This window comes from Cylas formicarius, unplaced genomic scaffold (genome assembly GCF_029955315.1).
Source record: "Cylas formicarius isolate icCylForm1 unplaced genomic scaffold, icCylForm1.1 PGA_scaffold_10__41_contigs__length_53128322, whole genome shotgun sequence".
Taxonomy (NCBI): Eukaryota; Metazoa; Arthropoda; class Insecta; order Coleoptera; family Brentidae; genus Cylas; species Cylas formicarius.
This window is the reverse complement of record NW_026844214.1, coordinates 16,965,506-16,990,269: the sequence shown is the minus strand read 5'-3', so window position 1 is coordinate 16,990,269 and position 24,764 is coordinate 16,965,506. Positions and strand designations below refer to the sequence as shown.

Sequence of the window (24,764 nt, the reverse complement as noted above, 5' to 3'; positions counted from 1 at the left end):
CAGTAAAGTTGTCAAGGTCACTGCGCAGGTACATGATAGATCCGTACGTTTCCGAAAGGATTGCTTCCACTGCTTTGTAACCGGGGACCTTAGCTCTAGTTGAAATTTCGGTTTCATTTGCTAGATGTGTTTCCTGCAGTGCAATAACATCAATTTGGCTTTCCCTGGCCACTCTGCCAAGGTGCTCGCATTTGTCACGGCTTATACCCTCTATGTTCAACTGCAGAATTCGGACTGAGGGTCCGATATTTATTGTCTTCTTGCTCTGAGAAGAGCGTTTTTCTCGTTTTGGTTGCACTTGTTCGTGTTGGCCGTGAGAGACTCGTTGTCTAGTTCCGCCGCCATTTGTGTAAACTTTTTGCCGCTCTGCTGGCGCAGTGCGTTGCCCAGGGTACACCATCTTGGAGGTTGTTTACACGTCGTACCCCAGTGGTGAGACGCCGAGATCGTCGCCGTTGTCAGTACTGTAGTGTTAAAAAAGTGCCAATTATAAGAACTTTATTATCGCATAGTATTTACATAAATGTAGGCGCCGCCGGTCGGCCGAATTGAAGCAGACAACAAGTATTTCGTAAACCATTCAGTTCGAGGCTCTCAGAGGTTTTATTTAGATTTATATTTTTGCATTTAAAAAGTGTTAATACATAATTCGTGTAATAGTGCGGTTGTGTTGGATTGTTCTGTTTTTATTTATTTCTAACAATTCATACTATAAAATGCAGTTTGATAAGTAGTCTGCATTTTGTTTAAATCTAAATAATCAAAACGCTTCCAGTGGAGCAATGAGACGAAGTTTAAATTGGCGGAAAAATAAAATTGCACCGTGTCGATGTAAAACGATAGCTAGTTATCTACGGCCTATTAGTCGGCCAGAAACTCGACACCCTGCGATGGCAGCTCCGGTGAGTATCAACTCCGGCTGCTGATTTCACGGCTGTTATTTCCTGGGCTCCGGAGCATGCTTGGGATCGGCACGGTCCGCCCGGAATCGGGAAATTTCGTGGTTCAGGTCTAGCAATCCGGGCGGAGCCTTCGGGAACTTGTCGCAGTCGTGTCGTTGCTGCACGGCAGGGTTTGTTTCGGGACATTTTCGGGACGCAACAACCTAATTACGCGATGCACCACGAGACAGCGACGCCGTAACGTCGCACGCCAAGGACGTACTCAAACGTCAAGGTGTAAAGTCTCTCGTAGACGCGCCCGGACTAATATAATGGATAAAGTTTTCCCTTTAAGTGTTCGTTGTTTGTCGGTGTGTCGTGTTCTGTGTATCAATTTAAGTGACACCTACGTTATCGGGATCTAACCCGGGATTATAAGACGTCTTGTGTTTCTAGGTATAGCTCAAGGTCGAGGTTCGTCTTCTAGAATTAAGGAATATAATTGTAAAGATAAGGTAAATTTACCTTAGATCTTAGGTTCTTTACGTATCACAAATCTAATTTTTGTCTTTTCCTTCCTCCTTTCATTGAATTCGAAATATCGCAGAGAGAGACAAATATGGAAAAGAAAAATGCTACGAGGACAAGAAAATTAGTTTTGCGATACTCAGTGAAATTCGTTGCTCTACTAATATACAGAGTGAACCAGATCTTTCCTGACAATGTTGTAACAGTTGGGAGGAAATCATTTTGTTAGTCATTCTGCGCTTCGCTGGTTTCTCGAAAAGTGCGATTGGAAATTATCTGAGAAACAGGATTTAGTTTGTAGTACCGTGCGCCCACTTTATCTTAATAACATTTTGATTGGCGGCGACTTGTTTGATATTGATTGGTTATTTAGATATCATCGTAAATAAAAAAAACAAAACGGTATGGTTAGAAGTTATATTATGTTCTAGGAAATGCAAATAATGATCTCCACTTAATTTTTGATCTACTAATTGCGTACCCAAAATATTATTACATTAATGGGCTGCTATGTATGTAGTATTTATAGTCCGGTATCGTATATTTTGTTTATTACAGCCTTTTCTGGTGGCGAACGAAGTTTCATTGGTCAGTATAATATATTTCTTTAAATTACTATTTTAGTCATATCTATCCAAAAATTCCCAAACAAGACTGCATCCTCCTCTGACATTGATGTTCACTATGCTTATAGGTTTTTCGAAATTTAAACGCAGTGGATTGAACTACGAGAAATATCTCTCCCCAGTTAGGCTATTTTAAATTTTTTCAATCAAAACACGTTGCAAATATATGTTCCTAAGGAACGCGGAATAAAGTCTAACATGCTTGGGTTACTCATCTATTTTTGAATTCTGAATCCCAGTCACAGAACTCTTCAAGATTATATAAAAATTTTCTATTTTGAATAATATGTCAAAAACAAATGGAATAAAATAAAACGTGTTCGATTGAATAAAGATGAATTATACAGGGAAAACATCAAATATGAGGAGATCTGAGAAAATTGTTAGTGTTTTGTGTAACGAGTAATTTAGGAAAATGCTAAGCTTAATAGTTTTTTTAATTTGAATTAAAACCAAAAAAGTTACGGGCAATCAAAATATTATCAAGCTAGCGATTTTTTGTCTTGCGGTGTACGTTACGCTTTTTGCACTTGTAACACGAGTAGCTGCCTACGTTGCTGTGCTATACTTATCAGATGATACACACCTTTACGTAACCGGCTGGTTAAATGCGCCACCTCTACACCGTTGAACGGTCTACAACGGTTATGATACTTGGCAAAAACATGGAGAACATTGAACCTAGATTTAATGTTACGGAGGAGGAGATGTCGTAATTAGTTACACGAACCATGCAAGGAGTTTAGTGTTGCATCGTGACACATTTCTTTGGTTTCGCATTCGGGAATCTAACATTTTTATTTCTAAGTCGTAACGGTAATTTGAAAAAAACTAAGAACAACTTTATGTGATTCTTTAGTGTTATGGCAATTTAATCTTTGTGATATGATTGGATAAAATTAATAAATATATAATTCAAAGGGTACAGAAATTAATTAGAATTGTAGTTGAACTATACCTCACTTGCTGAAGGATTGTTTTCATATAACAGTAATACAATATATTTTGAACAATCTTAAAATTCTAAATGAAAGTTCCTTCGAAAGAAATTATAAACGGCACCTTATAGGCGTTGGGTGATATCTAGTGTGCATTACTATGCTAGTACTTATGCTCTGACTCCTTACTTCTTGCCCTTTTATGCTGCTGTTATTAGTTTTGCACTCTACTTGTGTTGTTTCATCAAAAATTGTTTGATTTATTCTTAAAATATTGAAGCTGCAAGGGTGTAGAGGCCGGTTATAGTATTTTCGTATTATAAAAGTTAGAAGTGTTCATGTGATATTGAATGACACTTATTTTGATATCCGTCGACGGAAAGACGGCCGTCTTGTTTGACGTATGCATACGAAATCTAGACGACTACCGGTAATACCGTTTGTTTATCGCGAAATGTCCGACGCGAGAGGTGTCAACAAAAAACATCATATACATTTTGGCGCAGTTAATTCAAATAAAAATAAAGACATCAATTGTTCTAGGTGTCGGTTCTAATCTGCGATCAAATTTAATTTGTAATATGATTTGGAGTACTGTAATTGAGATATAACATTTTATTATTTGTTTTCTGCAAATCAACCTTATTATTATTATAACTATATAAACTTCCAAATGACAGTGTTGCACATTTCAAGAAAACATGTGAGATGAAAAGAAGAAAGCCGGCGTGTTAATAATGTGTACAAACTTTTTTCATTAAATTTAAATTGTCTTAATGGCTTTCAGTAATTAACTCTACCTTAGTAAAAATACACACGCGCGGTATCAGATTGTAATGATTTTTCCGAACGTTAAAACGGTTTTTCTACCTGTAAACAGTGGGTCGTACATAAAAAACAAGAGATCAAATTTACTACAAATTTAATGGGAAGAATTTCCATTTTTAGAGAAAATAATTTCTCTATCCAGAAGAATAAAAAACTTAGTAATATTTAAATTATAATAAGAAAACAACTCATTTCTTAGAACCCTCGGACTTAGATAAAAAACATGGAGCCAATTTTCGTACAGTTGTTTAATATGGGCACTCAACTAATATTTGAAAAATTTTGGCGAGTTAGCCCTGGTTTGATTTGATTTTTTACAAATTGGCTATTAGCATTTTCAATTTCAGTTTAATTTATATGTTGAATTTCAAACTGTTTTTTGTTCGATTTTTTTGTGACCAGTTGCGTTTCGATTAAAAAATGATTTTGATGAAAAATTTTCCATTGCATTCAGGCCTGGAAGAGCGCTTCGACGTCATCGATCTAAAATTCCTTTGTAAGTCGACTTATATTAGATAGCCCATTTATCATTTCATATTGAAGACGAAATGAAAAAAATGTGTCGAGAATTTAGAGCGCCAATATCCTTTTCCTTATTTGAACATATTACACTTGAAATGTGTTCAAGGCTGATTGTCTCTCTCCACAACACTAAAGTAAAGTGCGTAGGTAATTCCATTTCAAATGATTAGTGGTTAGTGGTTATGGAGATGTAAAGTCTGTTCATAGATATAAGAAAGTGACAAACTGATAATAATTAAGGAAAGACCCGGGCAAGCTGTAAAAATGAAATATGGCCGAACAGGTCCGTACTTTGCTTAGAATTTTATTATTTGAGGTTTTGTTAGGAAAGATACTAAACAATATATATTTATTTATGTATGTATTTATGTTTAAATCTAAAATAAAATTACAAATTATTTTTATTACCTACTTAAATTACTTAAAATTATTCACATAATATATGAGCATTACTATCGCTATCATCGCCTATTCTAATTATTATTACTTGCAATATGGATATACGATTGTTCTGCTTTTTCTATATGTTTAACAGAATTTGCCCAACTTTGTTGAGGGATGTTAAAAACTTCGGTTTCTCTAAGTTTGAGGACATTGGAGTTAACACGGGGAAAAATATTGTTACGACGAATGGCGGATGTCAGTTGGTGGCAAACATGTTCAATGGGATTAAATATACAGTGGTAAGGCCTTAAAACTGTATGCCCTATTATTATTATTATTATACATATACTACTGTGATAACTTGCATTGTCCATTACAATGACGCTATTAGGAGGAATGTTTGGAACTAGTTTGTTTTTAAATCAACTTTCAAATAAATCAGCAGTGGTTTCTTCATGGTAATCCAGAAAAGAATCTTTAATATTTTTCGCAGACAGAGATAGTCCATTTGGAATCCAACCATCTTTAGAGGCAACATGCAAAATAGTTATTCTTTTACCTCCTTTTGATGGTGCGTTTGTTTTACACTTATCAGTTGGGTTAACTCAACCCTTTTCCGGGATATCGTAAGTGTCGAACCATGTTTCATCCAAGTAAATAATTGGCCTTTGTTGTTTTCGGTAAATCCTAATTTTTTCTAGATATTCCAGTCGTCATTTCCAAATTCTAAAAGATTCCATTAAAACTTGCTTTTTGTCAATTTTTTTAAATCTAAAACTCATGTGTTCACCGGTTTCATCATTTTCAAGTCTCCTAATTAAGATATCAAATGTAGGCACTCTTTGTTCCTCGTATAACTGGTAAATTTTACGCCGCATTATATCTTGAACACTTTCATCTACACTCGACAAAAAGTCAGCATCGCTTCTTTTTTTCCTCGCTGAAATGGGATTATTCACAATTTTCCATACAGTTAATGTTGGAATTTTCGTCAATGTGGCCGTTTCTTCTAAAGATGCTTGCTTGCTGGCACCACGTTCAATGAGAGTCAATAAACATTGTTTATAATTTCCTTAGTCTCAATAGAATAGTGTTTTCTACATTTGGGCGGGAGCGTCTCCTGAGATACACTAGACTCGCACATATTATACACGAAATAAGAATGATTATTAATAAACTTAAACTAAGCAGTGTATCAAACCAAAGAATATTAAACACAGGTAGGTATAAAATTATTTTCTATTACGGACCACAATTTTACCTGAATTTACATTCCGAAACTTTAGGTAATAATCTTGTTGCATTGTATGTTTATGACCACCCTTGGATAATCCCGTTCAAAAGCAATTGGTCACTTTCTTCTATCTATGAACAGACCATACCCTTCTAGAACTTTTCTCTTCGAACACACTTGAGGTTTAGTCAATATTTTGTCTAATTTTGTGAATATTTAACACGATGTTTTTCGATCACATATAACCAATACGAACTGGGAATAGAAAGCTCAATTATCGGGTTCATCAAAGTATAAAAATTTATTACAGTGAGGTTTTTTCCAATAATTACCGAAAAGTGTTATTTTATTTTTAAGTCGATGAAAGCTGATTTGACCGATTTGAATCAGAGTTGTATAAACGCACAAACTGTCACTTTGTCATCTCCATTAAATACAGACTCAAGGCACTTCGAGCGTTTCCGGTAGCCGGTAGCCACGAGAGCGATGGGAGTAGAGATATGTATAATATAGGCTTCCCCCACTCCTCTCCCTTTTGTGGGCGTGTCCTCCTTCCCCACGACTCTCTAGCTCCTCCGCCTTTACCCATAATCCCTTGAAACTGGCCCCCATTGGATAAGCAACCAGAAATGCGGTTTAATCAATCTCCCCACCTCTAGTTTGCGATGGCGGCGAAGCCAATCAGAGCCCAGATATTTTCCCACCCCTAAGAAAAGCAATGGCGTCAATGAGACTTGTTCATATTGTTCGCGTGACCATCTGCACCCTCTAGCGGTTCGAATGTAAAGTAGTGTCCCCTCTTGGAATAAGATTTTCTTTAAAAAGGTAACCCCACCTAGTGAATATTGACCAAAACATTTATTTTAAAAACATATAATTCTGCGAATGTGTACCCTCGCGGGTACAAACTGTACTTTTATTGCGCACAAAGGACAGGGGAAATAAAGACGAAAAGTGTTGGATTTCTTTTCTCGGAACTGGAAGCTGGCAGGCACCACCAATAATATCTGCAAAACAAAAACCTGGCTAAAATTTTCATTAATAAAGTAGGATATTAGAAACCGTATGCCTTTTTAATTTACTAAGCCATCTACCGTGCGTTAACTTCATACATATTTCCGCATGCTTCTGTTTTAAGGTATCGTGAAATATTTGACTATTTATCTGGGAAAAGTTCATATGTCGAAAATATTATGTGTATGTGGCCGTGGTAGGCTTTCTTTGCTATTATAATTTTATTTTTATTATTTAATATTTACAAAATTAATTTATCTATCTTATTGATGATTTTGATTTTCTTTGCTATTTTTATTATTTAATATTTTCAAAATTAATTTATCTATCTTATTGATGATTTTAAGATATTGCAGTCAACTTTACTATTTCATCAATTTCTTTTATTTATTGCTGATCTTTGAGGATCTTAGTGATAGTGTACATACTTTTTTTCGTAACTTATCTGTATCTACCCTTTAATTTCCTATCAATCCATAAAGCAAACTCGAAAGGCATCTTAACTAAAAAGTCATATACTTTAAAGCTGCTGCGACTACTACATGAAAGTGTGTTTCTATGCAATCTCAACAATAATGAAATCTGGACGCTTATATTAAATACTGTAATACTCTTCTCTGCTAACGCTCTAGGAGACGCTATTTGAACCCTGTTCAAAGAAAAACTTCTACAGCCCAAATAACCTCTCTGAACCATACTTAAGCGCATCACTCTTTCACTGTCTTGCAGCCTTCAGATTAATATTCCGTACTAACTACGTATGCCATACACGAAACGTTCTATTTTCTAATTTTTTTTTTATGCGCTACATTAACGAACAGGATCTAAACTTTTCTGTCTGTGTATTTTGCTAGCCACCTTAAAAAATTAAAAAAAAGGTATGCGAACCTAGAGGATATTTTCCATATTTTTCACAAATGGTGACAACAATTAATGCAAGTATTATTTTTAATAATAATCCATCTTTCGCTAAGACACGAAAACATCGACTTTTTAATTCTAATTTTTCGCATAGAGCTTCCCTTTAGTCTCTATCTGTTCTTTAACTAAATCCCCACCTTTTTGAAAAACCAACCTCTAAAAATAGTTAATTTTCTCTAATTTAAATTTGTACGTTTTCCGCAATATGTGTGAATATTTTCGCTAGAGCATTTAGTTACTTAGTACATGTCCTAATCAATATTTTAAAAATATAATTCTAATGATACGTGTTTACGATTTGAAGATAACGAAACATTCCCCAGTTTCATAAATGAGAGCTCACTGCCAAACTACCAAACATCACAGTACAAACTACCGTACTACGCCCCCCCTGGACAAAATCAGGTCAGTCAGCGTCATTAATTCTACCTGCGTTAACGAATAGCGTATTGTTAATTAAGGTTTAATACGCAGAAAATTTAAGTAACAAATAATCGCAATGAAACTCACTAACATCATAAATTATTAAAAAAAATTAGAACAGTTGGAATTTACTGGAGTAACCAATTTGGCACTAAAAATGGAAATTTTCGATACTCTACTAGGTGCCTACAATAAATTTTACTATTATTTTTAATGCAGAGACACAACGATTTTCTAGTTCTGAATTTGATCAGGGGTATATGACCATAGTTTACGCCGACTCTAAAAGGCATGCAGTCTATTGTTTTTGAACGCCCCATTTTGTGTATTATGTTCAAAACAGAGACTCTCTGGGCTTACGACTACAGCTACCAGCTACTACTTTCAATAATATTAACACAAAAAAAGTAGGTGGCATTTCTATAATACGTGCAAAGTTTATGTGAAACTGACTGGAAGACAGAGTAATGCACCAATATGTTACTAAACATATTTCGATAGAATTCCGTAAGAGCTTACCTCCAAGTTTCCTCATTTAGTCAGTCAAAGCATCAAATGGGAAATTCCAATCCAACATATGTAGTGGTGGAAATATATCAATCGCCTACGTTACCGATGGTACCCGACTGAAGCTTCTGCGTCTTCTTTACCCCACATGCCTACTTAAAAAGATACTGGTCTAAGTCTCAATATTCCTGTTAAAAAAAGAGAGGTTCTATATTGCCATAAATATGTGTTTTCAAAATTTTACCTGAATGGTTCGTGATTCCTTATATATGCAGTGTTGGCAGCAATGTGGCGACGACTACGCTGAAACTTTCCATATCTCGTGTCCCCATGACTGGTCTGTTTCATATATCAAACCTCACCTCGCACGGGTTTGAACCTCCTTTAAAAAAAAAAAAAACAGGCAAGACTTGTACTTATATCAAAGTAATACGAGGAACTTATATTTTATGCCAAAACTTATTTCATCACCTCCAAAGGGGAGTAGGGGGTTTCTAAAGTATGGTAGGTACATCTCTTTCATTTTTTAATTAAAAAAATGACACAATTACGCGACGTAACTCGATCCGGATCGTTAACGCGTCTCAAGATGGGGGTTTAGAGATGCTGAGGTCATTAAATTGATTCACTATTACCAGTACACACTGAAACCCCTTATTTCCAAAATAAAAAAATTGTTAACTGTTAACACAACAAAAAAAACTATTTTCTCACCAATTATATTTCTGGGTCGTTTTCAGAATTTGTCCAACGTAGAATCCCAAGAGGATAGGGCCGCAATTTCGAAAAATTATCATGTCTCCCCACTATGCATTTGTACAAGAAGCAGGGCCGGATTAACAGCAATTATATTCTTGTCAGTCAACATACAGCCGCCGATTGAATTCTCGGATTCTGCTTTACTAGTTGCCATGGTCTGTCAAATATGTTACTTAAAAATTGTATATTTTTTTTTTACAAATAATATACCTTTCCTTAAATAATTCCGCCTTTGTCAAGTTGGACACTGGCACGTCTGTCCGCTTTGAAAAGCGCAGGCGTATGTATCTTCCAAAATGATCCAAGCAGGCCCGGATTGCCAGCAAATACACAACTCCCCGATTCAATTCTGAGATGTTGCTTCACGAGTTACCATGATCTGTCAAATATTTTAATTAAAAAAAAATCTATTATTCAGCAACAATATACCTTTTTAAAAATAATTTCGTCTTTTTTCAAGTTCAACAGGACACGTGTGTTCGTTTCAGTTGGACAAGGGCACGTCTGTCCGCTTTGAAAAGCGCGCCGTATGTATCTTCCAAAATGATCCAAATTGTTAACCTTTTTTTGATTCCTCGTTCCCCGATTCAATTCTGAGATGTTGCTTCACGAGTTACCATGATCTGTCAAATATTTTAATTAAAAAAAATCTATTATTTAGCAACAATATACCTTTTTAAAAATAATTTCGTCTTTTTTCAAGTTCAACAGGACACGTGTGTTCGTTTCGAAAGGTTTCGTAGTCTGTAGCTCTGTCGAATTCTCCAAAATTCGTTAAACCTTCAGATATTTTCAAAATTTGTCCAACGCAGACTTCCACTCACGCAGTTTCGAAAACTTTCTGGTCTCCCCGCCATGCATTTGTACACGAAGCCGTTCTGGACTATCAGCAAACAGCACATCCGTCATTTTTCTTCTCGGATTCCGCTTGACGAGTTACATCGATCTGTCAAATATTTAATGTAAAACAATCTTATCTATTACTTTTACCCAATATTAAGTACCTATTCAAAATTAGTAGCGCCTTTTCGAGTTCGAAAGGTTTCGTAGCCTATAGCCCTGCCGAAATGGCATTGCATTTGTACACGAAGCAGGGTCGGATTGTAAGCAATCAGCACCCCCGGTCACTTTTCTTCTCGGATTCTGCTTGACGAGTTACATCGATCTGTGGAATATTTAGCGTAAAAAAAAAAATATCTATTACTTTTTGGTAAAAGTGTACAAATGCATGGCGGGGAGACCAGAAAGTTTTCGAAACTGCGTGAGTGGAAGTCTGCGTTGGACAAATTTTGAAAATATCTGAAGGTTTAACGAATTTTGGAGAATTCGACAGAGCTACAGACTACGAAACCTTTCGAAACGAACACACGTGTCCTGTTGAACTTGAAAAAAGACGAAATTATTTTTAAAAAGGTATATTGTTGCTAAATAATAGATTTTTTTTAATTAAAATATTTGACAGATCATGGTAACTCGTGAAGCAACATCTCAGAATTGAATCGGGGAACGAGGAATCAAAAAAAGGTTAACAATTTGGATCATTTTGGAAGATACATACGCCGCGCTTTTCAAAGCGGACAGACGTGCCCTTGTCCAACTGAAACGAACACACGTGTCCTGTTGAACTTGAAAAAAGACGAAATTATTTTTAAAAAGGTATATTGTTGCTGAATAATAGATTTTTTTTTAATTAAAATATTTGACAGATCATGGTAACTCGTGAAGCAACATCTCAGAATTGAATCGGGGAGTTGTGTATTTGCTGGCAATCCGGGCCTGCTTGGATCATTTTGGAAGATACATACGCCTGCGCTTTTCAAAGCGGACAGACGTGCCAGTGTCCAACTTGACAAAGGCGGAATTATTTAAGGAAAGGTATATTATTTGTAAAAAAAAAATATACAATTTTTAAGTAACATATTTGACAGACCATGGCAACTAGTAAAGCAGAATCCGAGAATTCAATCGGCGGCTGTATGTTGACTGACAAGAATATAATTGCTGTTAATCCGGCCCTGCTTCTTGTACAAATGCATAGTGGGGAGACATGATAATTTTTCGAAATTGCGGCCCTATCCTCTTGGGATTCTACGTTGGACAAATTCTGAAAACGACCCAGAAATATAATTGGTGAGAAAATAGTTTTTTTTGTTGTGTTAACAGTTAACAATTTTTTTATTTTGGAAATAAGGGGTTTCAGTGTGTACTGGTAATAGTGAATCAATTTAATGACCTCAGCATCTCTAAACCCCCATCTTGAGACGCGTTAACGATCCGGATCGAGTTACGTCGCGTAATTGTGTCATTTTTTTAATTAAAAAATGAAAGAGATGTACCTACCATACTTTAGAAACCCCCTACTCCCCTTTGGAGGTGATGAAATAAGTTTTGGCATAAAATATAAGTTCCTCGTATTACTTTGATATAAGTACAAGTCTTGCCTGTTTTTTTTTTTTTTAAAGGAGGTTCAAACCCGTGCGAGGTGAGGTTTGATATATGAAACAGACCAGTCATGGGGACACGAGATATGGAAAGTTTCAGCGTAGTCGTCGCCACATTGCTGCCAACACTGCATATATAAGGAATCACGAACCATTCAGGTAAAATTTTGAAAACACATATTTATGGCAATATAGAACCTCTCTTTTTTTAACAGGAATATTGAGACTTAGACCAGTATCTTTTTAAGTAGGCATGTGGGGTAAAGAAGACGCAGAAGCTTCAGTCGGGTACCATCGGTAACGTAGGCGATTGATATATTTCCACCACTACATATGTTGGATTGGAATTTCCCATTTGATGCTTTGACTGACTAAATGAGGAAACTTGGAGGTAAGCTCTTACGGAATTCTATCGAAATATGTTTAGTAACATATTGGTGCATTACTCTGTCTTCCAGTCAGTTTCACATAAACTTTGCACGTATTATAGAAATGCCACCTACTTTTTTTGTGTTAATATTATTGAAAGTAGCAGCTGGTAGCTGTAGTCGTAAGCCCAGAGAGTCTCTGTTTTGAACATAATACACAAAATGGGGCGTTCAAAAACAATAGACTGCATGCCTTTTAGAGTCGGCGTAAACTATGGTCATATACCCCTGATCAAATTCAGAACTAGAAAATCGTTGTGTCTCTGCATTAAAAATAATAGTAAAATTTATTGTAGGCACCTAGTAGAGTATCGAAAATTTCCATTTTTAGTGCCAAATTGGTTGCTCCAGTAAATTCCAACTGTTCTAATTTTTTTTAATAATTTATGATGTTAGTGAGTTTCATTGCGATTATTTGTTACTTAAATTTTCTGCGTATTAAACCTTAATTAACAATACGCTATTCGTTAACGCAGGTAGAATTAATGACGCTGACTGACCTGATTTTGTCCAGGGGGGGCGTAGTACGGTAGTTTGTACTGTGATGTTTGGTAGTTTGGCAGTGAGCTCTCATTTATGAAACTGGGGAATGTTTCGTTATCTTCAAATCGTAAACACGTATCATTAGAATTATATTTTTAAAATATTGATTAGGACATGTACTAAGTAACTAAATGCTCTAGCGAAAATATTCACACATATTGCGGAAAACGTACAAATTTAAATTAGAGAAAATTAACTATTTTTAGAGGTTGGTTTTTCAAAAAGGTGGGGATTTAGTTAAAGAACAGATAGAGACTAAAGGGAAGCTCTATGAGAAAAATTAGAATTAAAAAGTCGATGTTTTCGTGTCTTAGCGAAAGATGGATTATTATTAAAAATAATACTTGCATTAATTGTTGTCACCATTTGTGAAAAATATGGAAAATATCCTCTAGGTTCGCATACCTTTTTTTTAATTTTTTAAGGTGGCTAACAAAATACACAGACAGAAAAGTTTAGATCCTGTTCGTTAATGTAGCGCATAAAAAAAAAATTAGAAAATAGAACGTTTCGTGTATGGCATACGTAGTTAGTACGGAATATTAATCTGAAGGCTGCAAGACAGTGAAAGAGTGATGCGCTTAAGTATGGTTCAGAGAGGTTATTTGGGCTGTAGAAGTTTTTCTTTGAACAGGGTTCAAATAGCGTCTCCTAGAGCGTTAGCAGAGAAGAGTATTACAGTATTTAATATAAGCGTCCAGATTTCATTATTGTTGAGATTGCATAGAAACACACTTTCATGTAGTAGTCGCAGCAGCTTTAAAGTATATGACTTTTTAGTTAAGATGCCTTTCGAGTTTGCTTTATGGATTGATAGGAAATTAAAGGGTAGATACAGATAAGTTACGAAAAAAAGTATGTACACTATCACTAAGATCCTCAAAGATCAGCAATAAATAAAAGAAATTGATGAAATAGTAAAGTTGACTGCAATATCTTAAAATCATCAATAAGATAGATAAATTAATTTTGAAAATATTAAATAATAAAAATAGCAAAGAAAATCAAAATCATCAATAAGATAGATAAATTAATTTTGTAAATATTAAATAATAAAAATAAAATTATAATAGCAAAGAAAGCCTACCACGGCCACATACACATAATATTTTCGACATATGAACTTTTCCCAGATAAATAGTCAAATATTTCACGATACCTTAAAACAGAAGTATGCGGAAATATGTATGAAGTTAACGCACGGTAGATGGCTTAGTAAATTAAAAAGGTATACGGTTTCTAATATCCTACTTTATTAATGAAAATTTTAACCAGGTTTTTGTTTTGCAGATATTATTGGTGGTGCCTGCCAGCTTCCAGTTCCGAGAAAAGAAATCCAACACTTTTCGTCTTTATTTCCCCTGTCCTTTGTGCGCAATAAAAGTACAGTTTGTACCCGCGAGGGTACACATTCGCAGAATTATATGTTTTTAAAATAAATGTTTTGGTCAATATTCACTAGGTGGGGTTACCTTATTAAAGAAAATCTTATTCCAAGAGGGGACACTAGTTTACATTCGAACCGCTAGAGGGTGCAGATGGTCACGCGAACAATATGAACAAGTCTCATTGACGCCATTGCTTTTCTTAGGGGTGGGAAAATATCTGGGCTCTGATTGGCTTCGCCGCCATCGCAAACTAGAGGTGGGGAGATTGATTAAACCGCATTTCTGGTTGCTTATCCAATGGGGGCCAGTTTCAAGGGATTATGGGTAAAGGCGGAGGAGCTAGAGAGTCGTGGGGAAGGAGGACACGCCCACAAAAGGGAGAGGAGTGGGGGAAGCCTATATTATACATATCTCTACTGATGGGATGTTTTCGGTAGATATAGCACACTGATAATATTTTGACGTTGGTTAGTTTTGATGGTGATGTTACACATCACTTAGTGAATTTATTTGTGCTGTTTGGCAAAAATGTAGTACAAACTATTGGACGTAGAAAATGGTATGTTGTGCAATAAATTTGATAAATGCATCTCTAGCTTCCAGTTTGATTTGGCACGAGTATTTAATAAGAGAGTGACTTGAGAAGTTTGTTAAATTAATTTCAACAACTTTTTTGTGTACCGTTTTAATTTGCAATGATGTAGTCAGATTAAAAAAAACGTGGTTATAATTCCAGGGGCTGTTCATTAATGTTCAGACGACATGTAATGATCATAAAATCTGGAAAAGTTTTTTAAATTTCGCTGTTGATCGTCGCAAATTTTTTATTATTGGTGTTTCGAATCTCAAATACAGCACAAGAAACACAAAGCCATAATTGTTGAAGAAAAAAAGGAAGCGAATTGGACGTTGTTATGTACCGGTTATTGACTAATATAGTAGTAATATATTTAATGTTCCATGTGAAATTTCGCTAAAAGCAGAGAAACGGCGAACTTGTTACATAGCGCTCTCCAGTGAAAGAATGAAAAACCAATTCTTTATAGCTGCTTTTTTCTATTTATCTGCAAAGTTTTCTTTCGGGACCTTTCCTAAACGAGACTTAGCTTGCGCTTTAATCAAGAAATGTAAAACCTCCCCTCTCGCCCTTATTTTACGACCTTCCATAAACTGCTTTAAATTAAAGATATGCTACGCTCTAGAAATACTAACTTCGTCTTAGTTTTTTTCACCTAACACTGGAATTTTTTTAAAAATTTCACTTTTTTCATGTAAGCATTAGCGGCGGAGATATTTTTGGGAATTTCTAATGATTGTTTTCCGTAATAAGATTTTCTTCTTAAACTAATATAATAAAATTTTAGTTAAGCTTTTTCGTTTTGTATGGATACTTGAGTACTTGCATTTTGTCTAAGACAGGTTACGGGCTACAATTTGTAATTAATTGTGTATTTTTTCAAAATTTTTATGTCGAAATGGACTCTGTCCATGAAATTCATAATAAATAAATAAATAAAAACACTGCATAATTCGTTGTGTTTTTTAAGTACTATTTAAGGCTCTTGGACCTAACGTTATGATTTTTCTCGTTTAATTTTATAATTCGCTTTCTTCCTCGGATTCGCTGTCTACGCTCTGACATTTTTACACTTTATAGTCAGCTGACCGAATTTTTTTATGGGTTAGCTATAATAATTCGATAAAATCTCAATCGAAAAGATTTGATTAAAACCATTTTTTCTACACGCGTGGAGAGTATTACCACTGCTAAATCTCACAGAATCGCAGCTGATGTTCACGAGGCATCATGGCGCAAGAAAAAATTTGATAAACATCAAAATCCAAGAAAGATAAAACTTGGTTAAATAATAATTATTTACAAAAATTATCTGAATAATATTGTCCGCTGAATTATCGGCGATGGAAAACGGGTCAGATGAAACAATGAAATGCATATAACACTGCACTATGGAAAATTTGAAGTTGACTTAATCAAATTAGGAAAAAACTTCGGCTTTGTTACTATTGATCAGCAAAAATCTGACTTCCGGGTTATCGAGCTGAGTTGATAATGAATTTTACTCTGCACTTTAAGCAAACGATTCTCTTTTACTTGCGCGACACAATAATTGTGCTAATTTGACTGGCAGTCTGTCGGCGTTAATTCGCTTTTTTAAATCCCATTGGATATATCCCGCTAAGCGTGTGATCAATTCGTTGTACTTCTCCCAAACGATTTAGTTTTTTTTCTCATCGAGATCGATGCCATCATTGCGCGATATCTTTCGCCGATGAAACATAAAAAGTGATAGAGTATCCGATTCGATATTAGGTTTATTTTCCGGACAAATTCCATTTCGTTAATTGTTGATTTTATTGATAGTCGTTCAACGCTGAAATTGATGAGCGGCCGATTTATTGAGATCCAATAATATTGGAATCGATGGGGAATGGTCTTCAATAATGTACACATTTTATTTGAGATTGATGTGCGTTATAAAAAAATTTTCGTGCTGCGAATGAAGGCCAACTGATGATCGATGTATATATCCATATGACTAGCATTATTTCATATGATTGGATACTGTTGGGGATGATGATTTAAATATAAGGCACACCTGTCGCATACATGAAGGAATATATATTTAACGTGTTGGAAGGGAACTCTGTTCTTGAAGATGGAACTCAACGCTTAACCGGAAAAGTTATCTATATAAGCAATTGTATTGAGGCAATAATATTCAAAATATTTAATATCATTCCTAATTCGGGAAGTCGGTGTACTCCAAACTTTGCAAATATTCTTTAAACATGATTGGTTATGACTTAATATGTGATAGGTGATCAGTCGTATCCAAAGAACTCCAAGCAACCAGCCATACGTTCCATTAAACTGATTTATTTAAGAGATGCAAATTTTCGAAATTACCGGTATTTGAGACGTTGTTCGCTGTTTTGCTAAACTTAATAATTAAAATTAAACAAATTCCGCTTTACAAGAAACTTAAAATTTAGCTTATGCGTAGACGACGCATTTTATTTAACTAGCATATTTTGGCCACTGCTCTAAATACTCTAGTTTGAAACTGCGCGCCCATCATAATTATTGTACTTTGGTGATTGTTGGAATTTGTATCACTTAAGACAGATTCTGGTCTATTATAGTTGCTCGCTTTGAGGATACAAAAGCCGAGACAGTTATATATACCGATTGAGTAGAACAAATTCATGTTTAACTGATTTTTGCACTTTCGAATGTGAAAATACCTAAAATTAAGTGTCTCGATCCCAGAGGGATCCCTAAAAACCTCTGCTTTCCAAGACCTATTTCTTTTATTCCAACGCGGACCATGTTCGGAGATAAATGTACCTGTTTTGATCCAATTTATTTAAGTCGTTGGCTTCGTTCTACTTGGGCGAGAAACTATTGCAAACGTTTTTCATCAGCAACGCAGGGTATAAGTATTGGAAGCTTTCTGAGAAATTTCTTTTTGGTTTCGGTCGTCAACGTCTCTAAAAAATAATCGTTCTCATTTATAGCCGTGTTTGGTTACAACCTCTGTGGGCATGATGGGTAACATGAAAAGCACCGCAAAGTTAATGTATTTTTCCAGATATTTTGTTAGGAATTATTAAATATACGATTGATGGTTTCAGAACTACTTCGTGTATAGACTGTTGTAGATCAAGTAGATCAGGATTTAACATTTTAACGGTTTTTGTGAATATGTTGGCGTAACAGTTAGGAAAAATCTCTAATTTATCACTAAATTGAAAATTTGAATTGTTTTTATTTGCCATAAATAAATAGTTACTTATTCAAATTTAAGTAAACATGCGATTTAAATAGTAAATAAACTTGTATAAATGTATAATACCCATAAAAGTAATCCCATTATCATTTCTTTCTTTGTCCTAGACACTAAACCAAAAAATAGTTAAATTTTTTAATTCTTAAAGAATCACTTTATTTTGGCAATCGGTTGGGATAAAATTTATTGAATCGATTTTATGCAAATTCACATAAGTTTTAATATTAATCTTCATGATCACTGCTCCTTCCTAAAGTCTTACTGCCACTACGACAACGAAATACAGACCACTCTGACTTACATCTCATCACTAATGCAGAATTCCGCTCACCCTTGTCCTAATTCCCATAAAGGGCATTCCAACAAATGGATATAAAAGCTATAAAGGCTTCACTCTGGATACCGAAGAAACTAAAAGGTTTCTGCTGACCGTTCTCCAGATTGCGGATATTCCACCAGGTTTCCAAAATTGCATTCTTTCATTTGCAAAAAATGCTTCTCCAAAGATGTCGGTGCTAATATGAGTTCTTACAAATTGTAACCCTTTGGTTTTACATCGCAGTTGAAGCTTAGGGAAGCTTCAGCATTTTAGTGATCTTGTTATTGTTTTGACCATTACGTTGAATTGTGTAAGTCATTTGTCAAATATGTGGCTTTGAGCAACTAACTAAGTTTAAATTTGACATCTCACTCACGGAAACTACATATTCGATGAATTATAATGTGTAGGTACTTTTTATGGATTTCTCCTACGTCGATTATTGATTTCGTTTCACTAGAGTTTCGTCAAACATACTGCTGGTTTCCTCAAAGCGCTCTCTGAAGCTGTGGGTCGATTGGTCTGTATGCACTTTAAATACTAGCCGATGCGAGTAGAAGGGGACGGAAGGGACCTCTATAGCGGTTTATGGTAGATGCAAGTATTTTGGTCTTATCGTGATAAAAATCTGGTATCCTCTTTCGTGATGGTGTTCAGAAACTTCTCTCTCCGATGTTTCTCCAAAGTATTTTTGTCAGAGCAGCGTGGAAAAAACCCCTGTTGCCTTTATCTATCGTATATGTTAGATACGCGGGCAAGTGGCGCATCAACTTTTGGTGTTATGTTTTTTTTTCAGAATTTTTGATATTTGATAGGGGATATTTTTAGTTCTGGTTGAGTGCATTTTTTACTCTTGACGGTGGAAATTGTTTGAAAGAAGAATTGAGGTGGGATGTGTTAATTCCTGGTTGAGAGATTCGAGTTGAGTTAGTTAGTTAAGGAATTTATCACGATTTTTGGGCTGGAGATGATGTGATAAGGCATTTACGTATCGATCTGTATGAGTATGTTTTCTAGAACGAATGGCCTAAGATTAAAAAGGAAGAATATTCTTATTTTCCATTTCCAAAGTGAGATTGATATTTTGGTGTATGGATTTTAGGAAATTCAGAAGTAATTGAAGATATTCCTGACTTGGATAAAACGTTTTTTTATAACAGAGGAAAGTAGATAATCCATAGCTGTTCTTGATACTTTTCATAAATTTGTCTAGTACACGTGAAGTAAGTTCAGAGAGACATTTTTCGATTTAAATGAGAAGGTTTGCAGGTATGCTTTCCAATTTTAAGGTCCCTGAAATGAATCCTAGTGCACACTATGACACTTTTGTGCTATATTTGTCAAAAATAATTTCTTACAACAAGAAATGCAGTACTTTTTCTTGAGAGTGTATAAGCGTTTTTTTATGAACATTAGGAAATACTATGATTGTTATTTAAAAAACGTCTGAAATTAGTTTGTTTTTGGATGTAACTTTTTGTCCCATGCGGTGCGATAATCTGGCGCCGGTCTCATGTCACAGAACCGTTTATTTATGTCGTTTATACAAGGCTGTTATTTATTTATTCTTTATTTAATTTAAAGGAATAAAATGATAAATGCATAACTAACCAAACAAACAATTGATACACACTTTTCTAATAATTCTGGAAAGATGAATAAATTTTGACGGAAACTTTAAATCCGCCATCGGCCTCTGGGACGTTCGTAAGACCCGAAAACGAAACAAGCATACGTGTCAAATTTACGGAACAAGAATGCCGTTCATCCGTCCATCCATCTCGTTGCGGCCGACTACAAAAAACGAGAGTTTTCCTTTATACCAATTTTGGCGTCTCTCCCTTAGGTCAAGTTGGATTTAGAGAATTGCGGCTCTGATCCGACAAAGAATTGCTTTCATCCAAGAAGCGAAAACAATCCCGTTACAAATCCTAATACTCTACCGTTCCAACGCGCTTGAAGTGCCGTTAACACAATCAAATTAAAGGCACGCTTATAGGGCAGTGAAGGATATTGGTAGATCCTTTGAGACAAATAGTCTATGCCTGCAGTTGACCGACGAGACGTGGACGTGAAATTTTATTCAATTAGTGGAAAAAATTAACTTCTTCTTCTTCAGTTCGACTCGATTCTAAGGAACGTTTTATTATGTTTGGATTCTTATTGTCATAGAGTAATTACTTACAGGAAATAATGTATTAAAATCGGAGCCATAAAACTTATATTCCTTTTACTATATTTGTATAGATTACCCTCCCTCCTCCCTGGTTTTCACAATATGATAAACAAAATGTTAACTAATATTTCAGTGCAGTATTTTAGGTGGCATCTAATGGGTGTCTAAAGTTCCTTAAAACTAATTGATTCAAAAGTTTTTAAAAATCCTGCATTATCAAAGTGTCATTTTAAGGTGTCAGCTTCATTCATGGTTTCCGGTACTTTAGTCATGAGTTTGGGAGCTGTCGCATGTTTTCGTGAGATTTTAGGTACGATATTTGTACATTTGTCAATTCCAGTAGTCACGCTACACATTACATGAATTTATTGGTCATGTTTTGCAAAAATGTACCCAAAAACATGCTCTTAAATTATTTTCGTTTTTCATAAAGCAAAGTTAATATACTGAAAACTCAAAATAATCTCCGATAATTTCAATACATCTCCGTTTGACTGATAGACTTCCACAAACATTTACTTCAGAATCTTGCAGCTTGAATATTGCGAATTGTGAAATTATTTAACTGTCTATGAATTAGATACCTTTTTACAAAACTCCTGGATTTCTCCTGCGCCGGTTTTTGCTGAGTCGAACTTGCTGACGTTTCGCCAATAATTCTGTTGGCTTCTTCAGAGCTTGACTGAAACTAGCTCGCATTTTACTCTGTACCTGCTTATATATTGTTTGAGGGGGGCGGAGCTAAGTGAGGGGCAAAAACACCGCCTCGGATTCCCATATTGGTGAAAGAAAAAGATCTGAGTCGCGGTTAAGATTGTTAGGTTGTTTATAGATTTCTATAGACTCTCGGATTTTTCGTTGGTTAGTTGAAGAATTGATTACATTCAAGAATTTTAGTTTTATCAAACGGAGATGTATTGAAATTATCGGAGATTATTTTGAGTTTTCAGTATATTAGCTTTGCTTTGAAAAATTAATTAGATACCTGGTGGTCATCGCTTGACGAAGAAGCATCAGTTTGATTGAGAGGGAACAAGAGTGTAGATATGGAATTAATTTTAAAATGATCAAACCCATGATAGAATATTATGCAACAAGTGCGTTAACCGGCACGGGTTTATTTCGCACTAGCGGAGCGAGTGTTTAATAAACGAGTGACTTTGTGCCTATGCAGGGGGTATTTAGCTGGATTTAATGGTCTATTTCTTTAAGATGTCAGTATTTAATTAAAATTTTCAAGCAGTGGCATTGACCTTAACAATTAACGTTTATAGATTGTTAAACGTCCCAACTGTATAAACAGCAAATCTTCAGAATGATTGATTGGCTGATTCGAATTCATTTTCGGTAATTAAGCAATAAATGTAATCTCGACCCCCTTATTCAACATGTGCCCAGGGTTATAAAAGTTTATTCGGGCCAGCGGTTCCGGTTTGGATAAAATTATAATTGGATGCGAACCAATTAGAGAAGCTTGTTACGTGTCAAATGGCGATTTGCTTTTTTATTACGATTTCCACCTCAATTAATCAGTAACGAGGGGAATATGAAATTCAGTTTGTTCATTTTTTAATACAGATTTCATAAGTAGGAAGAATAGTGAGAGGATCACTAAAATTTCACCATTTTGTCACATCCATGTCATTAAAAGCATTTACAATTTTAGTTAGATGTGTACTTAATTTAAATTAACAATATCGTCGTTGTACCCAAAAAGAAAATCATGGCAGCACTTAGATCTCGGGAAGCATGTTATGTCTCCTTCCATATACAACAAGCAGCCCTTCAACAATCCTCTAGTCCATATAATCCATGACATCTCGAAAGGTGGTTTTCTGACATCGGTAGGGGAGGGATAAGTCTAAACGAGGGCCTAGACCATTCACAAAGAAAGTATGTTGTAGCAGTTTTCGGGTAGATATGGATGGACGTTATTTACAAATGATGTTGATGAACTGAACTTGCTGGCGTTTCGTCAATCATCCTGTTGGCTTCTTCAGAGCTTAACTGTTAACAGTTTCAGTTAACCTCTCAAAAACCAATCAGGCGAAAAGTCAGTAAGATAATTTCATCAACAACCGACCCATGAGAAATCCAGAAGATTTGTAAATAGTATTAGGATAGCCTGTGGAAGCTTCTTAAAAAATAACAATATGTGAAATTTTCGAATAAATTGATTAAATGAAATTTTCCAAAATTCACGTTAGACTTGATATTATGTAATTCCTAAAACATTGTCCAGTATGTGGCAGCCGACTCGATTTTCTATCAGATTCGCCACTTTCTACAAATATCAAACAGGGTTATTATACTGCAATATGCCGGTACGGTGTGCCCATTCGAGTTTTACCAAGTAAGTTAGTGTTTTCTAATAATAATAATAAGAATAAGAATAAGAATAATGATAATAATAATAATGATAATAGGTTTGGGTCGACGGAGGTTTGGGTCAACAGCAAAATTACTTTCCCAAAATATGTAAAATATGTTTGACTGATTTCACTGGAGGCCTATCAATATCAAAACCGATTTCCGTTGCGACCGCTGTGCCGCTGTGAGTGGTCAATATCTATGGGGATAAAATCGATTTTTTCTTACGCATGATACGGGAGATTTGGATCATGCATTTATTCAAATAAAATCACATTTTGTATTACCAATTCTTTCTTATTATTATTATATATGAATACGATGCCTCGGCGAGTGACTGACGATTTGGGCTTCAGTTTTTCATCACTACAGCGACTTCTAAAGAAAGCTGCAAGTCTTCCCGAAGAGAAGCAGGAAAATTAGTAATATGAAGCTAATGTTTCATCTAGACAAGTATTCACTCCAAAACGAGAGAAACTTCTCTGCGAGTACTTAGAAACGTGCAGTAAAATGCATTACGGTCTAGATACTAAACAAACGAGAGAGTTTTCATACGTATTCGCTAAGCGATTGGGCATTGTTTACCCACCGGAAAGGGATGAACACAAATCTACAGGACGAGATTGGCTGTTAGGATTTATGGACCGCAATAAAAACCTGTCGTTGAGGCAACCAGAAGCTACAAGCGAGATCGCAAAACAGCAATGGCAATAGTTGATAAAAACTTTAACTAAAAGGAGAAAACGATCTGAGAGTGAAGATCCAATAACATCCCTGAAGAGTTAGACATATATTTTGACCCCTCTGTCAAGCAATGAAAAAGTGTCACCTGATACTCACTATGTAGGTCTAGTCGAAGCCACACACAGCAATGAAACATGTTTTGTCATTTTCTTTTTCCCGGCAACTAAAACCTCCAGCTTCAATCAGAGGTACCAGCCGGTCTGTGCAACATAAAGCCTTCGACGTTGATTTGTCATTATTACGTACATCCCACACTACCTACTCAAATGTCCCTCATGCAGGACGTATGGGTCAAATGTACATAGCTTCATATTTTCGAAAATAACTTTTTAATGTTCAATTTCAAATTGTTTCCATAGGTTCTATAATACATGCTCTCCACGAAAGTGCTTAATTTACTGATTAATTCGATTACTAAAATAAAGTAAAAGTTTAACATATGCAGCAGTTACAAATTTTAATTTACCCGACTACCGACTAAAACTATAGTTTTGTTTTTGCTTTTGAAAATTATGGTACCTAAATCACGATTTATATTAGACTCCGCTTCAACATAGTCATCGGCATCAAAACAACAATAGAGCTGGGTGTTGTCGGCAAATGCCTGCGCCCTACTGCACGTGCATTCAAGAAGATTTCACTTCAGGCCTCTCGCAAATATTGCATCTTAGGTATATCAGGAGAAAAAACATGAAATTTTATCTGCGAGAAAAGAGTTAAAAATACCCCGTACATTGTATTTGAGGATTTAACACCTAAGCGCTACGATGTAGTATCGATTGTAGGTGGGATCAAGCCACTGATTTATAAAAACGTTAAAAAATGTATCCGTTTAAAATGAAAATTAATGACTTTTTTCCCTTTTTTTGTGGAATTAAGATAATGATAGGTTTTTCTTTGGGAGCGATTGTTTTTGTTATAAGATCCGCGGTTATTGGTATTGTTTGTTAATTATTGCGATTGTTTTTTATCTCGATT

General features: G+C 35.3%; 1 protein-coding gene and 2 long non-coding RNA genes across 3 annotated transcripts in view; 2 read left to right on the top strand and 1 right to left on the bottom strand.

The window, feature by feature from the left end:
- Positions 1 to 1,068: 1,068 nt before the first annotated feature.
- LOC132699862 (nephrin-like) overlaps positions 1,069 to 24,764 on the top strand; it is a 508,010-nt gene continuing 484,314 nt past the window's right edge. The window contains exon 1 of the mRNA XM_060666811.1: positions 1,069 to 1,396. The gene's annotated coding sequence lies outside the window, so the exon portion shown is untranslated. The remainder of the gene's footprint in view (positions 1,397 to 24,764) is intronic.
- On the bottom strand, positions 6,830 to 9,236 carry LOC132708224 (uncharacterized). The gene is made up of 3 exons (XR_009619880.1): positions 9,051 to 9,236; positions 8,819 to 8,994; positions 6,830 to 6,948 (listed from the first exon to the last, which is right to left on the bottom strand). It is a non-coding gene; the product is annotated as an uncharacterized LOC132708224 (long non-coding RNA).
- On the top strand, positions 11,980 to 14,605 carry LOC132708240 (uncharacterized). The gene is made up of 3 exons (XR_009619881.1): positions 11,980 to 12,165; positions 12,222 to 12,397; positions 14,268 to 14,605. It is a non-coding gene; the product is annotated as an uncharacterized LOC132708240 (long non-coding RNA).